Source organism: Haemaphysalis longicornis, unplaced genomic scaffold (assembly GCF_048455015.1).
Source record: "Haemaphysalis longicornis isolate Haplotype H1 unplaced genomic scaffold, Haemaphysalis longicornis Haplotype H1 scaffold_1, whole genome shotgun sequence".
In the NCBI taxonomy this organism is placed as follows: domain Eukaryota; kingdom Metazoa; phylum Arthropoda; class Arachnida; order Ixodida; family Ixodidae; genus Haemaphysalis; species Haemaphysalis longicornis.
In genome coordinates this window covers 171,656,306-171,672,961 of record NW_027526203.1, presented here as the reverse complement: position 1 = coordinate 171,672,961, position 16,656 = coordinate 171,656,306, and the positions used below count along the sequence as shown (strand labels likewise).

Below are 16,656 nucleotides of genomic sequence, written 5' to 3'. Positions count from 1 at the left end.
GTTTAGAAAAACTAATTGTGCACATAATGGAAGCAATTGTGCCTTTCTGCTTCACCCCGAACTTTAGCCCGTTTTTTTTCTTCTCTTTCACTGCAGGCGTATGCAGCTGCTAGAAAAGAAATACGGCGCCCTCACAGAGCTGGTGTGCGTCCTGCGGGGCAAGCCTCAAGAGTGCCGTTTTTTGCGGCATCCGTGAGCAGCAGCAGGTTTAAATAGTGATGATGTTTAGCACACTTCGAAACTGATCTACAGAAATATTCAGAAATAGCGAGGTCGACTGGTGCCCTTTTATGTGCATTTAGGTGCCTTTCCAGCTACTGCTATTTGAAATTACAATGATTGTGGAAAATGAAAAAAAAAAAAAAAAATTTGGTCATGCTCTTCACGTGCCAGAATAAAAAAAGAAAAAACATTTTAGTCATACTCTTCATGTGCTAAAAATATTTTTTGCAAGACGTGGTTTCTGGCCAGGAAATGATAACTCATGGCTATCGCCTTCATTTTGGCTAATTCAACTGTTATGAAATGGTGATCTGTACAGTGAGCACAAAGACGTCATTGAATTATCGGGCCACATTTTGTCACACTGCGAAAAGTTACGCTTGTGTTCCACTTTTTGGGAAGTGCGTTCATTGCTTAGAAAAGGAAAAGTTCACACATGAATTGATAGGCGTACTTGAAATTGAATGTTTAATAATGTGTGCATTAGAGACCCTTCAGTTGCACTCCCAAAAAAAGAAATCGTGTATCAAAACCTTGCTATGTAGCAGGGAAGGGGCGAGACGACGTGTTGGTTTTGATGTGCTTTTAGCCTTTTCATTGGTTGTAATCGCATTGGTATGTTTATTCCTTGAATAAACAATCAGTCACAGTTCAGTGCTTTGTCCTGCCTTTGTTCATATTGCTTTGTAAGACCCACTTTTCATTATGCAATACCAACTAGCTTACCAACCCATGTTCTTTGTGCACCACCAAAGCTTAACATTGGTGTTTCCGGGCATCAGCAGCAAGGCTTGTTAAGTTAACTTGTCTTACTTACACCTAGGGTAACTGCTAACAGCAGCTTGGGACACTATTAAAAATGGCATGATGAGAACATGTCTATCAAGAAACATTTTATTACACATCAATAAAACACCACCCAACCAACAGTTCACAATGTAATTACCCATCAGTTAAATATTAGTGATAGTTTGCAGTAGGTCACAGGAGCACCGATGCAGTCTGCCGATTCTCTTTTGTTGTCACTTCTGCACTACTAATTGGAGCTAAACAGAGACAAGGAGCCTTGCTGGGGTACAAAAAAAAATTACACCCATCTCCCCGAAGGGAACCATGAGTAGGATGCGAAGTGTCATGGGGGTTCCGTTTGCGTTTCCGTTATGTTTAATTGCGTCAGCGCACTGACGGGACTGTTGCTTCCATCCTACTTCATCTGAAGAAGCACGGATTCAAGCGAAGCAAGCGCAGCACTGAACGCGCGCTCTGCGCGTTCCCCTTTATATTCACAGCTGTAGGAGAGGAGACTACGAGAGAGAGCCGCGCATGCGCGCGAGAGAGCTGAAGCGAACGGAGGAGGAGCGTGCGCAGACGGTAGGAGAGGAGAGGAGAGTACGCAGCTGTTTGGAAAGGATGAGAGGAGCGCATGCACAGATGGTGTGCGGACGGTCGCCACCGGTCAACAAGTGACATACCCCCGAGCATAAGACACTCTGCATCTAGAACACGGAAACACCATTTTTTCCCTTTCCATTCGGTTTTTGTGTGTGGGTGCTTCCACTTGTAACCTTCCATTCTTTGTGTTACGATTGATACACATAGCCATGCCCTATTGTGCACAGTTAATCTAAAGCAAGGGTGTGAAACACCCGGGCCACATGTGGCCTGCAGACCTTTTGATTTTTTTTTTTGACCTTGTAATGTATTAAAGGATCACCGTAAAACAAATATCAGTGCCTAGATTTTAGTCATCCTGGAGATCAGTACTGATATGTTTCTCGAATGGTGACACCAAATTCCATACAGAAATGACCAAGCATATTTACAATGTGTGGGAAAGGACTTGTTTCGTTTGAACGGCAGCATTAGGTGACAATTTGTTACACCCCCCTCCCCCCTGCCCTTCTTGCATTGCAACCTTCCCATGTGGGACTGAACTTCTTGACTGTGGCTTGCTTGCTCACTGATGTGAGTTGAGACCCCTCATGTCACTAACTAAGATGCACAATTTTTTTTTGCACAAAACACTAACAACTCTTAAAAACTTGCATACTACGACGACAATCATCAATGTCAGTTTGGACAAAAAAGGGAAAGAAATACTGACATTGGGCAGCATTACAAACACCCTGTATTTTTTGTGAAGACACAGAACTAAGCTGAAGAACGTTTACTAGAGCAGCAGCAGCAGCATAAAATGGACAGTGGTGTAACAACTGACAAAAAATAACCTACCTAAACCATTGGAATCAAAATCACGAGCGTAACAGTTCAAAATTGGGCTTGATGTCTTCATCTAGACTCCCATTGCTTTAGGCTCGCAATGGGTGCTGCCATTCACTGCAGGGAATAGCATTTCACATTATGGAAAATTCGGAGGGCATATTTTACACATTACGGCACATCAAAACTTTCACCTCCAAGAAATTAGGTAAATCGTCGGTCAACAGTCCAGGAAACAGCTTTTCATGTCTACAGGAGCAAAATCCTCATAATGTTCTGTTTGAACAGAAGAGTGCATTCATACAGATGACCAGGGCTAAAATCTTCATGACAGAACATAACTGCAAATCACACAATGAAAACCAAAACATCTGTGCATTTAGATACTACAGCGAAACAAAAAATTGCATCAATAAGTCAATCATCAGGCCTCACCCACCTATTTCCCACACAATAAGGGAAACTGCTAGACATTGTTGTCTCAGCCAAACTGATGCACACGGCTTGCTGGAAAATGCCTATTCGAATGGCACAACTGACTGGCTCAGATTTGCTAGAGCTGCGCAGACAGCTACAATTTTGTCTAGCTGGGTGAGCCTCTCGTTGTGCTTCACAGTCACAAGATCAATTGGAATAGTGTTTGACAGGATTTGGTATCGTCCTCTAAGTAGCCCAATCACCCGTTCTACATGAATGAGGACATTAGCCAATTTTCGAGTTTTTTGGACGTCCAAGCCGATAACTGAGATTTCCCCCTAGTGAAAGCCGGCATTTCTAGCTTGGCTGAGTGGATGCCAACAGCATCACCTATTGTGAATCCTCTGTCAGCCAACACTGTGTCACCTGGTACAAGGTTATTTAAGATGCCACAAGACTCGGTAAGGCGCTTGTCGCTGGTCCGACCACCCCAACCCTCGGAAATGAAAGTGACTGCACCTCGTGCTTTGCAGCGCAACGCCTTAGCCACTGAGACACCGCGGCGGCTTATATTTGCAGCATTGGTAAAACCATTTCGAAATACTGCAACTTGCCAAGGAATTTAGTCCTGTCAGTTTTACCTTGCAATCTGATTATACTCACCTTTTTTCAGTTTGTTTTTAGTTGTAAATTAAGTGTATCAAGTCATTTTTTTTGCGTGTTTGCCATTCAGCAGAAGACTGCACTTACTGGGCACGTCTGGTATTGATGGTCATTTGTCCTCAACACATCCTGTATTTACAGATTTCTTTTCTGACTCCAACAACTGCATCGGTGAAGCAATTTTGTAAGCCTGCAGCTCGTCGTCTTGTTCAGTTGTTATTAACGTGCTATGTTAGAGAAATCACATCAATCTCAATTATCTTTTTAGTTTAAGAGTGTGGCATTACTTTGTGTATTTACCAGAAAACTATTACCTGTCTGTATAATGCCTTTAAATCCCTATTTCTTTGACCTGTTTCAACACTTTTCTGTGTATGATACTGTCCAGTTGCTGTGATTTTTTTAACATGAGGAAAATGCAAATATCATTTTAAGCAGTGACATCACAAATGACATACTGTGTGCTGAATAAACTTTTTCTGTTGTTGCCCACTAACCTGTTGCCTACTAACAGCTTTGCAGGCTTTGCTTAAAGACCTACAAAAAAAAATAAGTAGCAGATAGTGAATTTTCACTATTGTAAACGCGATACCCAGGACTCTGCTGGGAAAAACTCGTCATTGTGTACATAGAAGGGAACTTAGTATCTGGCACACAGCATCACTGAAAAGCAATTTACATGCCCATCATAACTAAAACATGCTAAAATTCACACTCACTGCTACATTGTAATTTTTTTTATTCTAAGCATCCCCTTTTATTCATGCCCCTTGCACTTGCGATAGATGCACTTACGGTTGATGCACAAAGATTTGGAGTATTTAACATTCAATACACCTTTTATTAAAATGGGGTAGGAACTAAGAATTGAGCAAATGGGGCAGTAAAAATTGGAACAATTCATACGGTGAAAGGTGTTGGAGGGCCAGAGACAGATGTGATGATAGTTCCAGGGTGCTTACTGCTCCTACCCTTGTTCTACTCTCCCCAAGTAGGAGCTGTGCAGTACGGTCTCCCACTGCTATTAACACTGCAACTTGGTGTGGCTGTGTGAGGACGCTGACATAGCATGTGTGCTAGGCCTGCTCCTTCCTGGCACCTGTGGCACTCTGCAGGGGGGGTGGGGGGACAGCTACTGTTACCTGTCCTGGGTAACAGTAGCTGTAGACAATTAAGCTCCGACACGAATTTGTCTGGAGGTGTCTCCAAACCACAGATTCCTGGGAGGGATACAGGCTCAGGTCAGCCGACAGTGGTTGGGGATATCCGTGTAGGACACTACTCTGTTCCTGCCTGACAGTGAGATGAAGCCACCGTCCAGATTGACGTGCGCTAGGTCGGTGAAGCCGCAAGCGGCATTGTGTGCGGATTCACTCCTGGCCATGCCAAAGAGGGCAGCGGTCCAGATTAGATGTAACTTGCCGGTTCGTTTTTCGGGGTCGAAGCCAAAAGTTAGAGGTACGGACACCTCTTCGGAGATCTGCCCTCGGGAGAAATTTAGGATTGCAGACTTGGAGGTTTTAATTAACAGCGATGCTGTTGAGCAAATCATTTCTGTATGGTGTCCGCAGCTTTTAAAATACTACGAAAATGCACACCATTCATGCTCGCGTGCCTTGATACGTGTGCATAGTTTGTCGCGGATAGTGGATAGGCCACAGATAGTTGGCATGGCCGAGGATAGGAAGAGGCCGGTGTGCTTCGACAGGCTCGGCGTGCAAAGCATCTGCTAGAGACGATAAGTCATGCTTAGAGGGCGGCACAAGAAAACGTCGACCAAAACGACGAGCTCACTCTGGCGTTGCTCAACGTAAGGTAATGAAATGCCATCCCGCCGACGTCAACCACGGCACCACGACAATAAAACTCAACTTTGTGTCCGTCAATGATCAAGTCTTGCACGTGAGCGCAAGCTTCCCTGAATTTTTTTACTGTTCTGATTTTTGTGAAGGCCACCATTGCCAGTGCAATGGCTGCTGCTTCATACACCACTGGGGTATGAAGCGGGCCAGAGGCAATGGAGTTTCCCTGGTTATTGACTACAGCAACTAATATTACGTCGAGACGAAAATAGTTGGCTGCGTCCCTGTAAACCCCGTCCTCACATTTAGCTTAGCGTCTGCGCAGAGCTTGCGCCCTGGCCTATCGTCGCTCGTCGTTGTAATTGGGGTGTGTTTCACGAGAAGAGGGGGAATGAGGATGCAATCTCCGCGTTGTTGGAACAGCTACTTGTAAAGTCGTGCTGCAAGGAAGGTTAATGTCCAATGTGCTTAAAATGCGACTCCTTGTTTGGCTGTTAGCTAAAGCTCATGCTGCCTTAACCTTTGTAGAAAGTGTACGTCTGAAACTGATCATGGTATGCAGAAAAAGAGTTTTCCTCCATGTTCAAGAACCTTTCCCATGCATGGAATGAGAGATAATGGCTGGAGAATTTCAATCGTAAGCTTTTTTCAGGTTTTCAGGTTTAGGAAAATATTTTTGGCTCTTTTCCACTGTTTCGGAATGTGGCCTCTATCCCAGCACATATTGAGCTAATGAGTGAGGGCTTCCAAAAAGTCATAACCTAGATTACAAGCATTTGTTCCTGATGTCGTTTTGCCTAAAAGCACATTTTGTTTTGTGCAAAGGGCCGTAATGGCAGCCGCGTACCTTGCCCGAAGTAATGTTGAGGAGGGCATTATTCCGGTTCGAGTAGGGGGGCAGTACCTTGGCAGCACAGCTTGCAATATGAAGATCCTGAATAACCTTCAGTAGTTCTTTGTCCGTGCTACCAAACTGATAGGGAATGACACTTATGGCGAATTCCATTGGGAGAGCAGGAGCACTCAAAAGCACTCTGAAAGTGCTCTCTCCTGAGCAGGCGTGTTTCAGTGGTCGAACAGGAGTAGGAGCACTGTCATCCAGTGGTAGTGCGAGACCACTTTTAGTGCTCTGAGAGCAGTTGGGAGCAGTTCGATCTGCTCCCGCTTGAAAAGTCGGAGTGAGCACAGTATGATACGAAGGAAGTCACATGACCTTTAACGTCATATCCTCCGCTTTGTGTGTGTGTGTGTCTGTGTGTTTTGCTCCCTTGTATCGGGGAGCGCGGCAGTATCCATCGTGCATTTGCAACTTTGTGGAATGGGCAGCGAGCCCTACGAGCATGCGAATGCTTCACACCGCCACACGTGCTTTGCCCGGCTTTGCTCACACATGCTTTTCCGCAGAGATTGCTGGGATGCCTAAAGGCTGGAATACGTGGAGCGAACTTTCACAACAAAGTTCGCGTGGCGGGAAATCTCTGAGCTACCGTACTTATCCAATTCTAACGCGCCCCCGATTCTAACGCGCACCCGATTTTTCTGACAAAAAAAAACAAAAAACTTGCACCTCTGTTTGTAACGCGCATGAAACTTTATAACCCAGACAAACGAATGCGGGAGAAATGGGCGATTTATTCCCCAAAGTAATTTCGCTCATCTCACTCCTCGTCGCTTTCCGCTGACCAGAACATCTCGTCCTCGGTGCCGCCAAGAGCCTTCGCGATGCCACACTTCTGAACGAACATTCAACCATGGTCGATGGGATCATGGCCCACACCTCGCACGCCCATCCCGCGAGCTTCTCCAGAGCCGCACGCTTCAGCCAACTGCTCGTTTTGAACGCGTGAGAGCCGCTGCTGCCATTGCTGTTATCAAGCGCGCAAGTGGAACAATTTGATGATTTGTGTGAACGCCGATAGAAAAGTCTAGGTGCATATGCTTCCTGCGTCCGAAAAATCGTTGCTAAAAGCTTTAGCGCCATCTTGACATGGTGATGGCGATGGGTGGGACGAAATTTCCGCTGTTTCGGTTTCGGTTTCGAATCCGATGCTAACGCGCATGTGATTTTTCGGCCTATTTTTCCGGAAAAAGGGTGCGCGTTAGAATCGGGTAATTACGGTACATGGAGCGACGACATGGCACGCGCCGCCGCGCTGCCGCTGGGCTGCTCTAAATTAAAGCCCCTCCGCCGCGGCCCTGCCCATAGGAGGGGCTTTACTCTCACTGAACTCCATGCCCAGAATCAACGGTGCTGTTCAGTAAACAGACCCAGTGAAGGAGCTTCCCACTTTGGTTGTACATCATTTAACGATTCTGCGTGGGGCGGGGGTGTTTCTTCTACTGAAATATTCGTTCTCAGTTCTCAAAAACGCTAAAGGCTGAAGAGAGAGAGAGAGAGAGGAAAAAAAAAAAAAAAAAAACGAACGGCACCGGGGAGATTCGCACGAACGACTACAAGAACAAGTAGCCGGCAGTTTAACCTCTACTTCACCCCGAGAGATGGTGCATATGAGCAAAATAGCCTCTGTTACTGGTTTTTGTCGTATTTGAGACGCCCTCGTAGTGATACCGCCTGTTCCTCACTCGCCAATCTTGCAGACAGGCCTCATATTGCTGCTACTGCAAGTAATGTAGCCGGATCGCCCTTATTTAACCTGATAAATGCTATCATGTATGCCCATACAGCCGGTCGGGACCGTGTTTTCCCCTCGTCGTTTTTTCCTCTCCCACCTGCTTTCCGGGTGCGTGCCGCACTCATGGCAGGTGCAGTGGCCCTGCTCCCGCGTGCCCCCAAGTGTTCTGTCACCTACTCCTCACTGCACGATGCCACTGCTCCTGTTCTCTCAATGGAATTCCCCATTAGGTTGCATCAATGTATGGCTTGGCTCTTACCGAGATCGATTAAGCATCAGATGACGTTTCATGTCTTGGGTAGTTGCTTCTCACGGTGCAATCGCAAGCTGCATGCCAATTTTGTCGCAATAACTGAGTATTCTTCAATGTGTTGGTCAAGCCAATCCAGGCGACAAAACACGTTGCAACTGACTTTGTTCTTGCGGAGCTGCTGTTGCAAACCACTCTTGGCCTCCCACATGTGGGGAAGCTGCAAGTCAACCTGGCATTGGTTTCCTGCTTCAAATGTATAATTAGTTGCCTGCTCAGCATCTCGGCCCAGTTGATCCGCCTTTGCCTTGATGTTAGTTATTTCTCAGATATGTGGACCAATCACCGAGTGTGAGGAATCCTGCTGCACCACTCAGAGCCCTTGAAATGCATCTCAGTAAATGAGGATAAGCGGGCCTACCAGACCTTCGTTTGATGTTGCCGGGTGGTTGCTGCCGAGATTCTCTTATGTGTTGCGTAAAGTGGTCTTCCTTTATGTGTGTTCGGGATGCGTATGGTCAGTGGTAAGGGTGAGGCCTTCTTGTTGGGCATCAAGCCAAAGGTTTTCGCTTTTTAATGGTGTCATGCTTGCAATCCCCACTTAGTGTGATGTGCATTAAAATCACCGACAATGAGTAATGTGTCGAAATGGAAAATTTCAAGGGTTTTCTAAAAAAAGCTTGGTCAATTTGGATGTGTTGCGAGAAGGGCTCCATACGTTTAGGAGAAACGTGCCGGTCAGCCATGTTTTGCATTTAGTAATTAATTCGATGCAACAATACTCGCATCCCGGCCGGCAAATTTCACTTCTTTTCACAGACGCAGAAGTTTTGACGCCTCCGAACGCTCCAAGTTCTACACCGTGTTGCCCATTTGAAAAGACTTTCCACACTGATGAGTTCTACACTGTTTGTTGATTAGTACACACATACCCTGAAGTCACTGACCAAAGAACTGAAGCGCATGAAAAATTCCTTGCCGGCCTGACCCCTGACCCGACAGGCACAGTCAGCCCTGTGCAGCAGCAGCGGCTCACCATTGTTTGCATTGCTGGATGTAAACAAATCTTTCCTTTGCAGCTACGTCAGCTGACTCCTTAGCCATGATTGGCTATCCGGTTTTGCATTGCCGAGGCGCAACGAGGGGATTCAGTCCTAGAGCGATCTTGTCCTCCCTCGCAAAGCGAGAAAAAGCGATGCCTGGCTCATCACTTGCGACGTCACGCAATGTGCCAAGTCGCCAGTGGGAATGTGCCTTTAGACGATTGGTGAGCACTTTGGAACTGTCCGCTGACGGAGGCCAGACGCACGTGCAGTCGATTTTATGGGGCCCATTCCCCTTCACGCAGCGTCCTCAAAGAACCGGTGATGCAAATGTTGAGACCGGTGATTTCAGCACCAATCTTATCTTCAAATTGCACTAACATGGCTTTGAATGTCGCACGAGGGTTTCCATGATCTGTTCTCCAAAATTTTGAAGCACACCTTCCGTAACGTACTAATCATCCGACCCCGAAGCAAGGGGGGTTTGCCAAGGCCAATTTTCTTGTCCCAGTGTTCTAACTGAGCAGAGCCAGATGGAGAATTGTCCATTGCATCTGCGGACCCAATTTCTGAGGACCCCAAGGTCAGTAACCTGCTGTGGCTGGAGTCAACGATGGCCTGAGATGCTGGTCTGACGTTTTGGAAGAGGCGGGGTTGACAGTGGTGTCGACTCCCTTAAGTTCAGTTAGGGCTGCTTTTAGAACTTTTTTTTTCCAACGATAATGGAATGAAGCATGTGATGGATTTTGTTAATTTCTGAGCATGAATCGGAATGTCTGCCGTGAGTGTATTGACTCTGGGGGACCATGTGTCTCTGAGTGTGTTTGCCGTGGGAGACCGTAGCTGCCCAGCTCACCTTGTTGTTTAGGTTGATTCTGTTTGCATGGATATGGCCACCTGTCCTCGATGGTTTTGGCCCTCAGTGCTCGACAGCCGACGACGCAACGTCCAGCGCACACAATCCCAGCTCCGGGTGGAGTTGTCCTTGGTCGCCGGTCCACAGCTCGCATTCCCTTGGCTTTGCTGCAACCAAGGAAAGGAGTTCAAATGGTCACTCTCCCCAGATGAGGCCCTAAAGAATTTTTTACTGCTCCTTTCTATTGTCCTCGTCCTTCACGAATAGTCACAATCTGCGCATAGAGTGTAAATCCCGAAGTGCTAGGACTTGATTTTAATGAAGCCTGTCGCGTGCTTAAGCTCCCAATCAGATGTCAAGAAAAAAACGTTCAATGCATTACTGACCGCTAATCGCTAAAACGCTTCAACAAGGCCGAAGCCACATGTAGCCAAAGCAACAAGCATGAAATGAACATCGTACTGTTAAACTAGGCCGTACAGCCAGTGTCTTCTTGGCAGGAGGCACTTATTCATGTGGCAGCATGTAATGCCTTTCAGCTGCTGCTTGCATCAATCTAGAGTTTTGCTCCCGTGAGTACACCCCATTGTTTTTCTCAACAGCTGCGTAGTTTAATTTGACCCAATGCAAGTGCAGTTACTAATACGCCTGCAGTGCACTGGCCTTGAATGCAGGATCACACATGCTTGGTGCATTGCTACCGTGGTATGCTGCACGTATCAACTCGACTCAACAGTGTGTCACCTGACAACCTCCAAATGCACACCTGAAACACCTCCTTTAGTTCTTCCCAGGGTGCTCATTCTTCACAGTCCATCAACTGTTGGTACAGCCAGAAATACTTTTAGGGGTTGGGGGTGTATGGAGGTATGGGAGAATGGAAGGAGCCTTGCCAAAATGAATGCTAGCACTTGCTTATGTGCAGCATAGTAAAATGTTTGGGGGAGGGGGTTCAAAACCCCTTCGCGCTGTACCTGGAGAATCCTATCGGCCATCTGGGAGGCCATCACTGATGTGTTGCTGGGGCATTCTTGGCTTATTTCTCTCTCACAAAGGTGAGCACATGGCGGAGTTATTTGTGCACTTGACAGCACCTGAGGATTCACAAGGATTGTCAGCTGATAATGGCTGAGCTGTTGGGTTGACCTTTTTTCTGTGCAGCTTAGCAAAGGGGTCAGCCTCGTGTAGGATGTTTACTAGCACTGATGAGAGGCTGAAAGTTGGGACGTAAAGAGTAGTCACGCAGTGGATGTTCACACGTATTTAAAGGATTGGCCATCATATGGCTTATGTGAAGACTATAACATGCTTTTCATCACTATCAGAAGTGGGGTAGGTCCAAACACCTTAAAGGGACCGTGGCACACCATCTTGCATTCGGGACAGACGCAAACACCCACACATCAAAACGTTCGACAAGTACTCCTGTAATGATGCCAGCATTTACGGAGGTGAAGGATAAAAAAATCTAAAATGAAGTTTGCCTTGGAGGTGCAGTGTCCCTTTGGCACTGCACATTTTTATACGTTTCAACACGAAAATGCATAATCAACATAAAAAAAAGTTGTACAACTGAAACTGAAAAGCAACACAGGCTGCATAAACTTTACCTTCTTAAGAGAAGCAAAAATAGGCCAGAAACATGCATACTCTATGCCAAGTTTTTTCTGCAGCCTTGTGTGCCTAGTGGTGGCTGGATGGCTTTTTGTTGACTTCGCCGGACTGGGGGAGTGGCTGTTGAGAGCCAGTGGTTGATCTCATGCTTCAGACCTGCAAGAGTGAGTAGTAACATGTGAACTTAAACATGCTGCGATGCACAGTTTTACAACAGTCAGTTCACCAGTGACCACATAAAGTTGAAAACGGCTTGTGCTTGCTTTGTAGAAGGTTTGTACGAACACTTTGATTGACTATGAGGTTTAACACACTGACACTACACAGGCGATGAGGCACACCGTAGTGAGGGACTAAGGTTAATTTTGACCACTTGGGGATGTTTTAACGTGTGCCAAAATCTCGAACATGGGCATTTCTGCTTTTCGCCTCCATTAGAAAAGCGGCAACTGTGGCCAGTTGCCGCTTTTCAAATATGAAGTCTGGACTAGAAGGTATGCAGGCAACGTTTAACAAATATACATATGTGCAGATGCAAGGATGGTGAAAACAGAGCCTGCAAGCATATGAATTCTGCTTGCCGGTTGGGAAGGTTGGTTGCTTAAAAAAAGAATGGTGCATAAATTAACCTGCTAGATACCATGTGTGCCCAAGGCATTGCTTAAAAATCAACTCGCCATTCCATGTAATAAATGCAGCTATGTAGTAAAAGCACAGAGGGGGAGGGAGGAATAACCGGGTGTTTTAAGGTGCACAGTAAAAATAGCGCAGTTAAAAGGAACGAGCCAAAGATGGAACTAGCGTTACTCCGCCAAGGCCTCGACCTTTTCTGGGCCGGGACTGATTCCTTGTGCGCTAACCACGACTACAAGAAACTTGACTTGGTTTGCAGAGAACGTGCATTTCTTGCGGTTCAGCTTGATTCCCGCTTCTTCCAAGCGCTATAACACCTGCTTGAGACGTTGGTCATGCTCTTGCTGCGGTGCTCCGAAGACAAGAATGTCGTCAATCATGCTCACAACTCCTTCAAGGCCTTCCAGAATTCTGCTCATCTGTCGCTCAAAATAGTCTGGCGCTGAGCAGATTCCAAAAGGAAGCCTTTGGAAACAGAATCTTCCCATTGGTGTTATGAACGTAGCGAGTTCTTGACTTTCTTCTGAAAGCTTCGCCTGGTGAAAGCTAGCGGTAGCATCGAGCTTAGAGAATACCTTTGCTGATCCGAGGCGTCCCAGGATGTTCTCGACTGAGGGTAGTATGTGACGCTCCCGAAGCACGACTTCGTTGAGTCGGGTGAGGTCAACGCATATTCGGTAGCCTCCTCCTGCTTTTGGAACAGCCACCATACCGGAACGCCATGGTGTGGGACGGTCCACCCGTTGGATGACTCCCTGGGATTCGAGCTTGGTGAGCTCCTCTCGAACTGGTTTGTGAAGCGGAATCGGTACTCTTCTCGGCACGCTGAGTGAGAACGGTTTGGCACCTGGTTGGAGACGTATCACGTATTCGTCTTGCAGCTCGCCCAAGCCATCGAAGAGACTGTCCTTCAAAGTGACGGCAGAATCCGTTACACTGTCCACGAACCGTATAACTCCGAGAGTCTGTATCGCAGGGAATCCAAGAAGCGGCGGGTCTTGCGAAGGCACAACATACACTGTTTGCACTGTAGACCTGCCTTTCCAGCTCACTTTCGCTTGGAATGTTCTGAGAACGGTGAGGGAGTAATTTCCTGGGCCCGTAAGCTCACCTTCTGGCTTTTGCAGCTGTTTCGGTATGCCTGGAAATGAGTCCGGTACCACTGTCACCTCCGCACCCGAGTCAACCTTGAAGTTAGCGTAGTCCGTTGACGGCCACTTTTACGAACTTGGCTCTGGTGATGGCTGCTACGGAGTGCAGTGTGAGAGCTCCCATGTTCTTGCTTTTCTTTTCGCAGACTGCTTTGAAGTGTCCAATCCGATTACACCCTTTGCACTTGGCTTGCCTAGCTGGGCAATCTGCTCGAGGATGCGTTGGTCGACCGCAGTATCTGCAGCTCGTGGTGGAGCTCCCTTGAGAATCCGAGCCATGTCGCGGCTTTTGGAAGCGCTTTTGAACTTTGGCCTCGGCCACAACGTGAGCAGGATTCGGCTCTTTTTGGAGCACTGCTGCACGGGATTTCACGGCATCTTCGTTGATGCGAGCCTGTAGTCTTGCTTCTTCAAGGGTAAGCTTTTGTGTTCGGCACAGTTTGTCCACAAGGTTAGAGTCCCGGAGACCCACGACGAACCTGTCTCGAACGAGTCGTTCTTCCACTTCCGCTGAGGCGTAGTTGCACTTTTTGACAAGTGTACGCAGCGCAGTGTAGAACTCGTCTACGGTCTCGCCTTCGCCCTGGGTTTGACAGTGGAAGCGGACACTTTCGTAGACCTCGTTGACCCGGTGGATGAAGTGATCGGTGAACTTCTTCTAGCGAGCTCCAGTCTTCGCTGGACAATGCTAGAGTGTCGAGAACGCGGCAGGTGTCTTGGGAGCCCATGTCGTAAAGAAGCGTTCTGACATGTACTTCTCCCGGCGCTTGGTAGAGCCCAGATGCATAGCAATAGTCGTTGAACTGGTAGACCCATTTTTTCCAAGAGCTTGGGTTCCCAAAATCGAATTTCGGTGGCGGTTGAAGCCCGGTGCCGCTCAACTGGATAGAAGGATCTCCATCCGCCATAGCGTGTTTTGCATGCTACGCACCTTAGACTGATTGCTATTAATAATTGATCGATGTGTCGCTAACTTTATCCCACTTCTGACACCATGTCTCGTCGGCTGACGAGCGACGATGAAAGCGACCACACCGACCGGTTGCTGGAACTCAAGTGCCTTATTAAGCGAAGAGAAATAAACCCCCCCCCGGTCCCCGATGGCGCGGCGGCGCAGGCGTGGAACACGATAGCTCACGCGTCACACATCCGGCGTGTCCGGTAACGCGAACCGCCGCCCGAGCGAGCGTGAGAAACGCACCTTCAGCGCGCCGTGAAATGCGCGTCCACTACACTTCCGAAATCTGGGTCCTAGTAATTTTTCTGCGTCAAGACTTGCGCATTGAATCTACACGGCACCAGCGGAACGGGTTGGTCACTGCAACAGCAGATTTTCTCTGGAATTGGAGTCTGAAGAAAATATCAGTGATTGTCAGTGTCAGTGATTGTCAGTGTCAGTGATTGCCGCGATTTAAATAAAAAACAAGAGCGCGCCTGTTTTTTATCCCTCGTACGAACAACCGACAAGGCATCCAGCGTGCGACCGCGACTGGTGACTGCGAAGCTGATGGTGGCGCATTGCTGCCTGCCTAAGTTTTCATTCCAATTTATTTGAAAACACGTTGGCACACGGGGGCGTGCACGAGTAGGTAGAGCGGTAAAAACGTTAGAGCCCACGTATGCGTGCGACTGCGTCGCGATAAGTCACGCGTATGCTCGCGGAAAAGCGATCGCCCGAAGGCATATGCAGAAAATGTTGCCGTACGGTAGCCAAACTCGAGGGATTTGTTCAAAGGGCGCTTGCGATCCGTCAGCGCTCGGGTTACAGCACGGCTCGGGAAGCGGCCTCGCATTCGCTACCATCGCTAAATCGGCGTACGCGTGAAACAGCTCTCCAAAGAAATTATTCGGTTTTTGTAATCAACCATGTATTAGAGGGAACTTACCAGACAAAGTCGTGGATACGGTGCGGGTGCACTCGGTGCACTTGCGTCGGCATCCACGGCGGCAGCCAAGCCAACTGCAGTGTCGGACTTTTGCGCGCCGTTCCGGCCGTTCGCTGCCGCGGTTTCATCCTCCGGTGATGCGAAGTTATCGATGGCAGGTAGAGCGCCACCACGTAATGTGAATGCGATTAATAATATATCTCTTGACGCCACTACTGATAATTGGGTTGAAATGCGGCAGACGACAAACGGGACACCGGTGTTTTTTTTTTGTTTTTTTTTTTCTCGAGATGTGGGCGCACAGCGCATGCGCAGCACAGTGGCCACAGACATGGCGGCTTTCAGTGTGGCCAAGCGAAGAAAATCGCCCGCTAAACTTTTGAATGAATACCGTCTATAGCGCTTCTCGCCCGACAATAGCGACACATTGCACCAGGCATCGTTAGCCAGTTCGCTTTACGCTATGTCCAATAGTATCCGTGCTTCAACGAGCATTCAAAGAAGCAATGTATTGTTGTATAGAAGCAAAACGTTAATACGGAGCTCTATGTTGGCACATTCGAAGGACTATAATTTGCCGTGAGTAGCAAAATAAATATTACTTGAAATCTAGTATTACTCAGCACTTAGACATTCCCCAAAATACACTGCATGAAAAGACCGATGGGAGTAGCGATCCTGCCAGGAAAAATTACTGTTTTAGAGTGACGGAGAATATTATTTTGTTTCCCTCGAACCACATCCCTCCTCCCCCTCCTTAATGGGGTAAATCTCCCCCGATTTGAAACGGCATTTGACATGAGATTTGACCTGAGGACGGTTTCTGGCCCTTGGTCTGTTACACAACACGGCGTGCAGGCTAGAAAAGCTATTTTGTGGTAGCTGTTGAGCACATGGCTGAACGGATTTTATCGAGGAAGATTAGGGCGACTGCGTGTGCGTGTGTGTGCCTGTGTATGAGCGTATTTCGAACATTTCATTTTTTTTTGTTTTTGTTGCACATTCTGCATCGGAATATACAGCAATGGCTTGGCTAACATCGCCTGCTTTGCATAAACATGTTCCCTCTCTCTACGACGTACCTCTCTCTTTCATGTTTCCTCTCTCAAGTACGCACAAATAGACACATGGGTGCCTACAACTGCGGGTCTGTATGTACGTCCGTACTGTAATAGGAGAAATTTAAATTTCTGACCGTTTGGAATGGTTACATCGTAAGCAGGCTTGCTTTCTCGCCATCGCCCTCCTTACTTCTGCGAAGGACAT

At 47.4% G+C, this 16,656-nt stretch overlaps 2 long non-coding RNA genes across 2 annotated transcripts; both read right to left on the bottom strand.

Moving 5' to 3' along the window:
• Positions 1–2,374: 2,374 nt before the first annotated feature.
• Positions 2,375–5,967, bottom strand: LOC144139349 (uncharacterized). Its single transcript, XR_013316158.1, has 2 exons — positions 4,429–5,967; positions 2,375–2,559 (listed from the first exon to the last, which is right to left on the bottom strand). It is a non-coding gene; the product is annotated as an uncharacterized LOC144139349 (long non-coding RNA).
• Positions 5,968–5,988: 21 nt separating this feature from the next.
• LOC144139342 (uncharacterized) lies at positions 5,989–15,653 on the bottom strand. The gene is made up of 3 exons (XR_013316155.1): positions 15,391–15,653; positions 11,757–11,876; positions 5,989–10,273 (listed from the first exon to the last, which is right to left on the bottom strand). It is a non-coding gene; the product is annotated as an uncharacterized LOC144139342 (long non-coding RNA).
• Positions 15,654–16,656: the final 1,003 nt, after the last annotated feature.